Source organism: Drosophila arizonae, chromosome 4 (genome assembly GCF_054131065.1).
Source record: "Drosophila arizonae isolate 15081-1271.41 chromosome 4, UAZ_ARI_1.0, whole genome shotgun sequence".
NCBI classification, from domain to species: domain Eukaryota; kingdom Metazoa; phylum Arthropoda; class Insecta; order Diptera; family Drosophilidae; genus Drosophila; species Drosophila arizonae.
In genome coordinates, this window is record NC_142924.1 from 10,542,459 (window position 1) to 10,551,775 (window position 9,317).

At 41.3% G+C, this 9,317-nt stretch overlaps 1 long non-coding RNA gene across 1 annotated transcript; it reads right to left on the reverse strand.

Moving 5' to 3' along the window:
* Window positions 1-4,067: 4,067 nt before the first annotated feature.
* LOC149269101 (uncharacterized) lies at window positions 4,068-6,659 on the reverse strand. Its single transcript, XR_016269800.1, has 3 exons — window positions 6,096-6,659; window positions 5,105-5,501; window positions 4,068-4,384 (listed from the first exon to the last, which is right to left on the reverse strand). It is a non-coding gene; the product is annotated as an uncharacterized LOC149269101 (long non-coding RNA).
* Between the last annotated feature and the right edge of the window lie 2,658 nt (window positions 6,660-9,317).

The following is a 9,317-nucleotide window of genomic DNA, read 5'->3' on the forward strand; positions in this document are numbered from 1 at the left end:
GCATGCGAATAGAGATGGCAATCGGAATCGATAGTTAAATAGTTGCAGTAGTAGCTAGATATACAAAGAAGTGGAATGATCTTTAATAGTTTTTAATACATATTGTATATATACACATATATAATGTATAAAAAAAATATATATATACATATATGTATTTGAAATAAAAAGGTACAATATGTATTCTTGCTATAAAATTTAATTTATTCTTATTAAAACATGACCTAAACATACTAGTGGAAGTCTAATACTAATACTGATAACTCTAATAATGCTCTTATAATAAATCTTATACTAGCTTATAACCTAATGGAGGCGTCTCCAAAATGAAACTCTCAATTTTTTATCATTTGTTTAGCATTTATTTACACAAATACATACATGCACGTATAAACATACAGCTCACACATACTTGTGCATTCGTGAACTCTTATAATACTCTTATAATAAATCGTATACTATTCCATATCTTAATGGTTGCCTCTCCCAAATGAACATTTGCTTAGCATTCATCTATACACACATACACATACACATACAGCTCACACATATTTGTGCATTCGTGAACTATCGTGATATTATAATCGCAACTATCAATCGGCTGTGCAATCACGAGTGCTTTAAAATGCAGAGATCTAAGAGCAGCGACTGCGACAGCGACTCCAACAAATAGAATTCAACACACTCAACACAGCGGAGTCGCACTCACTCACACACACACTTCGCAGACTCACTCAACCAGTCGCACTGCCTAGCCTTGTCTCGCTCACACCCGTGTAGGTAAGGACTAACTGTTTTTACACGTCTATGCGCCATTTTGTATGTCGACGCGCCATTTGAATATTTAACAGCAAGCAAAGCCGAGCTCGTCTAGCTTTATATCTATATATGGGCTCTATAGAACTGTCTGTCTCTCTGTCTCTATGTTTGTCTCTCTGTTGTGTCTGACTGTTTGGTCGCTTTTTAATTATAGCTTTTAAATGCCACCATCCTAACGTGTATTTTATTTATTTCACAGCTGCGGGTGGCTCATCAAACAATGTGCCGGAAAAACGCGTCATGTTGTGGGCGTGGCGTGGCGTGGCATGGGACGAATGGAGCAGCATTGGCTGTATGCAAACTTCCGTTTCCGCTACGCTAACCCCAAACCCAAGCCCCCATATATCTATATCGCCCTGTGGCCCGCCATGTGGGAGCGAACGCTAAAATTACTCGGGCGCTTTTAATTTGATATGCAAATACAGCAAAAACGAAAGCAAAGTCGGCAAAGGTTGATGTGATGGAAATGTGAAAAGTGAAATGCAGACACGGGACCCAACCGGGCGCCCAACCAGACTCCCAATCAAACACCCAGCCAGACACCCAATCAACCCAGCTGCCAGCTGCAATCCTTCAGCTGTGGCAAAACCCAATTGCGATGCCAACACGTTCTCTATTTGCAGTTCAAAGACTCAAATGAAGTGCGGCAAGTGGTACAGGCCTCACTATCACTACCAATTACAGGGTATGGGTAATGAAAAAGAATCTAACATGATGCCACAGCTCCCGCTACCACACTCCCTCCTGCTGCTGTTGCTGATGATGAGCTGGATGATGGCAAAGCATATAGCAAATGCCAGTTTGCCAATGATGGCCATGGCTGCCATAACGGAAGCCAAAGAGACGCCTGGCGTTGCCACGTTTCTTCTTCTCTTTTTTTACGAGGTGGCTAAAAGTTGGCGATAGTCTAAGCTGACTTATCCGTTGCCAGGGCAATTAAAAATGTGAAGCTTTAACTGCGTCCCAAGCTGTTGATAGGCCCTTAAGTCGACAAGAAATCGTCGAGCGTCGAGCGTCGGTCGTCGGTCATTGAGAGTAGAGCGCGCCAAAATCCAACGGAAGTGAACTCAGCTCAGCCGCAACCCAAACCCAACCCAACCCAACCCTCAACTGTTATGCCTTTTTATAGTCGGCATAAAGTGGGCACTAAAAAGGCTGTGAAGGAAACTGTGGCAGTTGTGAGAACTAGGAAACTATCTACAAGTTCAAAGAAAACCCATGAAGTTTTCATTTAGAAACAATTGAAATTTCAATTAAACATGTGAAGAGGCTCTGAAGCAAACTGAGAGAATTACGAGAGTTGAACAAACTCGGAACATATAAGACTCTTCAGCTATGTCTAGCCAAGCAATCTTATGTTAGAAATTCAATAAGCTGGGCTAAAATGCTGTGAAGAAATTGAATTTATTTACAAGAAATTATTAATTGGCCAATTCTATAACAAAAGAGCTGAGGTCCACATATTTAATAAAAATTCATATATATTTGTTTTTATTGATTTATTTATTTATTTATTTTTTTTTTTTTTTTTTGTGAGGTATCCAATGAAACTTATTTATATTCAATTAAATAATTTATTATACTATATACTAGCCATTCTCTCTGTTTAACCGTCAATAAATGCTCTCTAACTAAGCAATTATTATATACTTAAAAGTATACTAAATATAATATAATTACTAGAGCTTTTCACATTATACAATAAATATTGCATAATTTTCTAAAACTTGTGCTCTGCCAAATTCAAATTATCTATTTAAAATGGTCAAATATTTAAGTGGTTCAAAAGTATTGCCTTTCACATCAACCCACTCGAAATCTGTTTCTGGTTTCAAATCAAAGTTTCCATGCATTGAACAGCCACCCCATGTGCATGTGCATAATCAAGTGTCGGCTCTGATCCGCTGGCCTAATCGTGTTGACACCCGGAATGTCAATTGCCCACGCCCCACGGCTAAACTAAATGTAACTCGATACCATTTTTTCATGGATGCGCGCATTTATCGAAAAGGAGCCAACGAATTAATCGACACACGCTCCGCACTAATCGCTTTATGAATGCAGCGCACAGGCTAACGAATGCCTAACTGATGAGATGTGCAGGCCACGTGCAGCAGCCGCATTCCACCGTGCCCTGCCCACTCGGCAGAGGTGGCAGCAGCATCATCAGCAGCATCGCAATCGCTGTGCACTCAATCACATGCCGGAAATCAAACGAAGCGGATATCCGTTCAAATGGTCGCTGGGCTAGCCGCAATGTGAAATCGAAAGTCCGCTGATTAAAACTCGACTCCAGCAGCGGCAACACCGTCATCATCGTCATCGTGATGAGCATCATAATGAACATCAATAGTCGCCATCGTGTCGTCGGCTTTTCCGGAAATTTATGCATGTCAATCAGCAAATTAAGCGTGTAGCACGTCCACAGCATCATCATCATCTTCTACAGCTTCTACTGCTGCTTCTTCTTCTTCTTGCTCATCATTGCGTCACATTTTTAACTGTTATGGAAAGCGTTCTCTGCAACATTCAAGTTAACTTCAAACATTTATTGCATTCTGAAGCTGTTGTTGTCCGTAGATATTTCGTATTCCGTATTTTTTTCTTCAGTTTTATTACCCGGACTCGCCAGACTAAAGTCCGGCGCCAGCTTCCCCATAAACAGAGAGAGCGACAGGGTTAGAGGGGTGGAGGTAAAGAACAGACATACATATACACACATCCAAATACATATATGTATGTATGTGTGCTGCCCGATCCCCAACAACTGCCTGACAGAGGCCACACCCAACCACCCTGACCAACTCCTGGCTCCATCTTCCGCTCCCGCCTCCTGTCTGTCTGACCCCTTCGCTGCTCTCGCTAACCCTTTCTACAAGTTCGCACTTTTAGTCGCACGTAAGTTGAAAGTAAAAGCAATAAAAAATACAAATAAAATTTGGGACTACTGCAAACGCTTTCTCGTCTCCACAAAGACAAAGTCCAACTGTCAACTCGCTTTGCATGTGTGAGAGGCCATCGCTAGAGATGGGCGTGTGAGGCGTTAGGGAGTTGACATGGCAACTATGTGAAAATTGCATGTTCCAGTTGTCAATGGTAACAGCTTAAGGGATTCTGAAACTATTTCAAATACATATGCATCTAATATAATAATTTGGAAATACTTATGATATTATTGTTTTCCTTCCTCTTTCTTTTTTCCTCGCCTAATAATTTATATATCTTAAAACTTACTTCATTTCGCTCTATGTTTATCTCTTTCTCTCGCATTTCTAATACAACAAACTCATCCTCTGTTAGACTCACCTCGACTCTCTTGTTTAGGCATATAAAATCCATAACTCTTACACCATCCACATAAAAAAATCTATTGGAAACTTTCATCACAGGCACAGGCATCATCACAAAAAATCTGCCTATCTATCGGCTCACGAACTATGCCCATCTCAAATTCGATTGCTCCGCAAGTGTTTTCTTCGCATAGTTGGCCGCTTTTATTGTTTATTCGTTTTCGATAAGGCAACGGAAATTGCAAAGGACCCCACTTTGACGTTCATTGGGTTTCCTGAAACAGAAATGAATTAAAGCCAGATAGTTGAGACAGATAGACAGACAGAGATAGGCAGATAGAGTGAAACATGGAGAGACACACAGAGAGAGAGAGAGAGAGAGAGAGAGAGAGAGAGAGAGAGAGAGAGAGAGAGAGAGAGAGGGAGAGAGACAGCATTGAAATGAAAAGAAAAACAAAGTGCGTAAAACTGACAAAATTTTCTTTTCTTTCTTTTTGTTGTTTTGAACGATTCGTGTTTTCGGGGCAAAGCGATATTTGAGCTGGCTCTTTGATAGGCTTTTGTGAACTTTCTGATTTGGCAAACAATTAGAGAACCCTTGAGCTGCAAGCAGAAGTGGAAATAATGAAAATATTGTACTTCGACTAGAGCAGCAGCAAAAATGCTCAGATTGAAAGCAAATACGTAAATGTGGGAAAAGGTATTCCTGCTCAGGCCGTTTTCACAGCGTATTTATTGGACTCTTCATGCTAGGGCAAAGACATGGAAGCCTTTGAGAAGAATTGCGATTAAATGAGACAAAAGGCAATTTAGTTTGAATGCGAAACAACAAAGCTTACAAATTCAAAGGCTTTATATATAAAGCTGTGGCTAGTAGCGACATTTCTCTCTATTCCTGTCCTTCTCTCTCTCTGTCTCTCTCTCTCTCCCCCTCTCTCTCTCTCTCTCTCTCTCTCTCTCTCTCTCTCTCTTAATCCCTCGTTCACTCTGCTTACCTCTCTTCCTTCATTCTCTTTCACTCACAGTCTTCATCCATTTCTATCTCATTCTTTCTCTCTCTCTCTCTCTATGCATCTCTATTACTCATTCTGTCTATCTCACTCTTTCTTTCGCTTGCTCCCCTTTTCTTCACTATTCTTCAATCTTCTCTTTCACTCAATTTCACACTACCATTCTCATTCTCGCCCTTGCAGTCTCTCTTTCTCTTTCCTTCTTCCCATGAATCGTCACATAACTGTCAGCATAGTCCTGGCACTGGTCCCGCCACAAGGACATTCATTAACTGGCATAGCGAACGGCCCATTGAGGGGCAAAATGCTGTTGCATAACGCTAATTACGCATTTTGTAACCATTTCTAAACGCTCCCAACGCATGCTGCATGGCTCCTGCCACTGGCCAACCAGGCGTATGAAAAAAAAAGAAACAGGTACAACAGAAAACGAGCAAAACTCTTTACACTGAACTGGCGACAGACGACAGAGCACAGAGGACGGAGGACAGACGATGTGGCGACTTTGTAACATGAAAATCGCCAGGACAACAGCACGCGACGTTGCCACCTGCCTGACTGGCAACCAGACGCACCACCCAGCCAAGCAGCCAAGCAGCCAGCCAGCCAGTTTGCAGTGTGCCGCACACCTGACTTTATAGCCTGCGCAGCAGAGAATTTGTGCTGCATAGACACAGAGTATTCGGAAAATTGGTTGCAGCACAAGCGCCTGACGACTGTCTGCCTGCCATTATCCAAACGAATGCGAAACCAAATTCCTGGCAGAGGAGAAACATGCAACGCATGCTGCGTGACGCTGTGACTGCGACCTCTAGCTGTGACTGGGAACTGTGACTGGGTAGCGGCCGGCGAATGCCTTCAGGCTGGCAGTCGAGGCATGCAGCAGACAAAGCCTCACGTGCCACGCACATGTTGCAAGTTGCGAAGCATCTAATCCTATTTCAGCATATACATATAGTAGCCCGATGAGACTCACTTAGTCATTTATCTCTTAGCTTCTCCATTTACCACTCATTGCTGCTAAAGGGTATCTCTGCGTCTACACCACTTTGAGCAGTTCCATTCGGCGTCTCTCTTTTTTTGCTGTCGCCCGCCCAGTTGAAGTAGTGTAATTGAAAAATTCTAGGAAAGTCAAGTCCAAAGTGAGAGTGACAGCCGGGCAGGCGGAACGGAAGGCGTCTCCAAAGTTACGCTGCAGAAAATGCGCCAATGTGCGTGAAGGAAGGTGGCGCCATCCAGCGGCAGGCAGCGGTGCAGTGAAACATGGCCAAGTTGCAAGTCAACTCAACGGAGCACAGGCGCTGCCTGAGTATTTTCTGTTGCCTGTTTTAAACGCTTGGCAACAACGATTCCCATTTCATGGCACATTATTTTGCGGCTTTTGTTTCGTCTGCGCTTCCAATAGCTATCTGTCTCTGTGTGTGTGTGCGTGTGTGTTCCAGGCACGTGCCTGGGCAATTTTGTCTGGCTTTGCCTTCACATACTATAATATGAAACAAAACTTGGCGTATTTCTAATGCTTATTTATGAAAATTGTGTCTATGAAATAAATATACAAAATAAATAATATTTAGTTTTTATTCTCTTTATGGAAAGGCGAAACGTGCAAACTAAATACAATATTCCACTCTGGAATGCAAATGCTGAGCTTCCATTCGATTTGCAGGCAACACTCTATAGAAATCAATTTAATTAAAAGAAATTCGAACTTTTTCCAGCTTTTAAACAAAATGCACTAAAACAAGCCGAGCTTATTCAATGAGTCAAAAAATAAAGCAACCATGTTAAAACAACTCCTAAACACGTATTGACCATTCCACCATTCCACCATTCCGCTCATTGCGCTCATTCCTATCCACCCATTCCACGCCGCCCCTTTTGAAACTGCAAGACAAAAGCATCCAATTTGCAATATGAACTCTAACTCTGTTATTCCATTTGAGAGCCTAACAAACCACACACACACACACAGAGAGACACACAAGAACTCTCACACTCACACACACGTGAGTCATGACCTGCTGCTCCAACTTTAAATTAGCTGATTAACTAAATAGTAAAACAAGCTGGAAACGTACAGGCGCAACGAAGTGAGCGTGAAGGCATGAGTCAGTGAAAGAGAGAGTAAGAGAGACAGACAGAGCAACAGATTTCTACTACGTAGATTTTGTCTGCAACGGCCACTTCCAACAGCAACAGCAACAACAACAGCAACGACTGCAGGAACACCGAACGGAGGCAATCACAAAATACCGAAAATAATATTTTTTAGCGCTTCGCTGCATAAAACAAAACAAGCTACCTAAAAATAAATAAAATAAAAAAATGCCAGGCAAAACAAAAAGAAACAAAAGTGAAGGGAACGAAATAAACAAAACAAAACATTGGCTGGCTAAAAAATCAGCAGCTCAACAAACAGAAGAAAAAAGAGCGAGGCAGGAGTGAAATAACGGAGCAACTGCAGCAAAACTGTAACCAGGCTGGGCAAATGAAAAACGTATTTTATCTTTCCACTGGCGAGGCGAATGAGCAGCGCAAAAGGCAGCAAGAGCAGGAGCAGCAGCAGCAGCCGCTACCGCGAAAGCTCCAGCAGCAAGATGATAAAAGAGTAGACCATTTATCAAAAAATACTCACAGCGCCCAGCGAACGAACGAGCGAACGACCACCAAAAATATATGAACGCACACTGGTGCATTAATTGCTAAAAATAAACAACGCCCCAATGACGAAGCGAAAAAAATGAATGGCTACACACATTGCCTCCACTTAGGCTGACGCTGTCATGCTGAATGCGAAGTCGCCTGGCTGCCTAATTTGCGTATTGCTTTTTGCGCCATGCTAATTGAGGTTGCACTCTTGTTATACCCGTTGCCACACTGTGCGCTGCGGCGTCTCTAGCAACGGCTGTTCGCTGTCTATGCCCTTTAGCTCTGACTTTTATGTTTTCGCCGCGCAGATATAAAAATACAAAACTAACTCACACACACACACACGCACAACGAGCAGTCGAGAATGAGCGACAGAGAGTACGAGAGGCGGAAAGATAGCGGTACGTGTGCGGAACCAGGTATTGATACCCTTGCAACGCAAGTTAGAGCCAGTGTTGCCGAAACTTTTTCAGCAAAAGTAGCAAAATCGAAGGCTGAAAGTAGCTAAAAGTAGCCAACTTTCTTCTAAAATAGCTGAAAAAGTAGCAAAAAAGAAAACAGTGCCGTTTTTTTTTTCATAAAAAGTCAACTTTATTAATTTAATTATTATATCTCATCTATGACCACCAACTCGTCATTTTCACCATTGTCGCTTTTATAATTTGCCTTTTTAAGGTAGTTGGGTGGAACGCTATACTCATAGAAAAAAAAAAAAAATAATTCTAGATAAAAAAAAGTTATCGGATGAGTTATCGAAAAAATATGATGCATGCCAAATTTCAGCTGCGATGATTCCTTCTGCCCGTTACATACTTTTTCACAAAACCATTCCCATTTTCAATGGGTTCAGGGTATAAAAACTGATAAGAAATGAAATTTGCATAACATTTTAGAAAGCTTACCTATTATATATATATATTTGAAAATAGCCAGATTTGTAGCTAATAGCTGTTTGAAAATTTGTGTAGCAATCGGACTCAAGAAGTAGCCAGATCTAGCTACAAAATAGCTGATTCGGCAACACTGGTTAGAGCTTAGAAGTCTTCAGCGTATAAGAGTCTTCCCGCCAGACTTTATAAGAGATGTAAATGCCAGTGCGAAATAGACAGAAATGTAATTTACTACTCTTGAACATATAGTAAATTATATAAATATTAAAATTTAAAGTCAATAATAATATAAATTATAAGTACTACACATTTATTGATAAACTGTCTCCAAGAGTTGTTTTAGTGCATAATCTCATATGAGCAATTTATAGGGTATTTCAGCTGTGACTCTTCGCTGATAGCATCTTCCACATTCTTATTACATATTTTTTCGCTATGGCCGAGCCAAAATATTTTGTACGCTCAGAAAAATAACAGTAAATGTGGCTTGCTAACATTTTTGGTGAAGAGCGTGTGGCGAGAGAGAGAGGATGGTAGGGAGAGACGAAGCAAAGCCGGGATAAAATAAAGCAAAATATGAAATGAATGAATTTTTGTTACCCACTGACACGATTTATTTACGAGTGTCCTGGCATTGTACGTATATGTTTCCAACATGT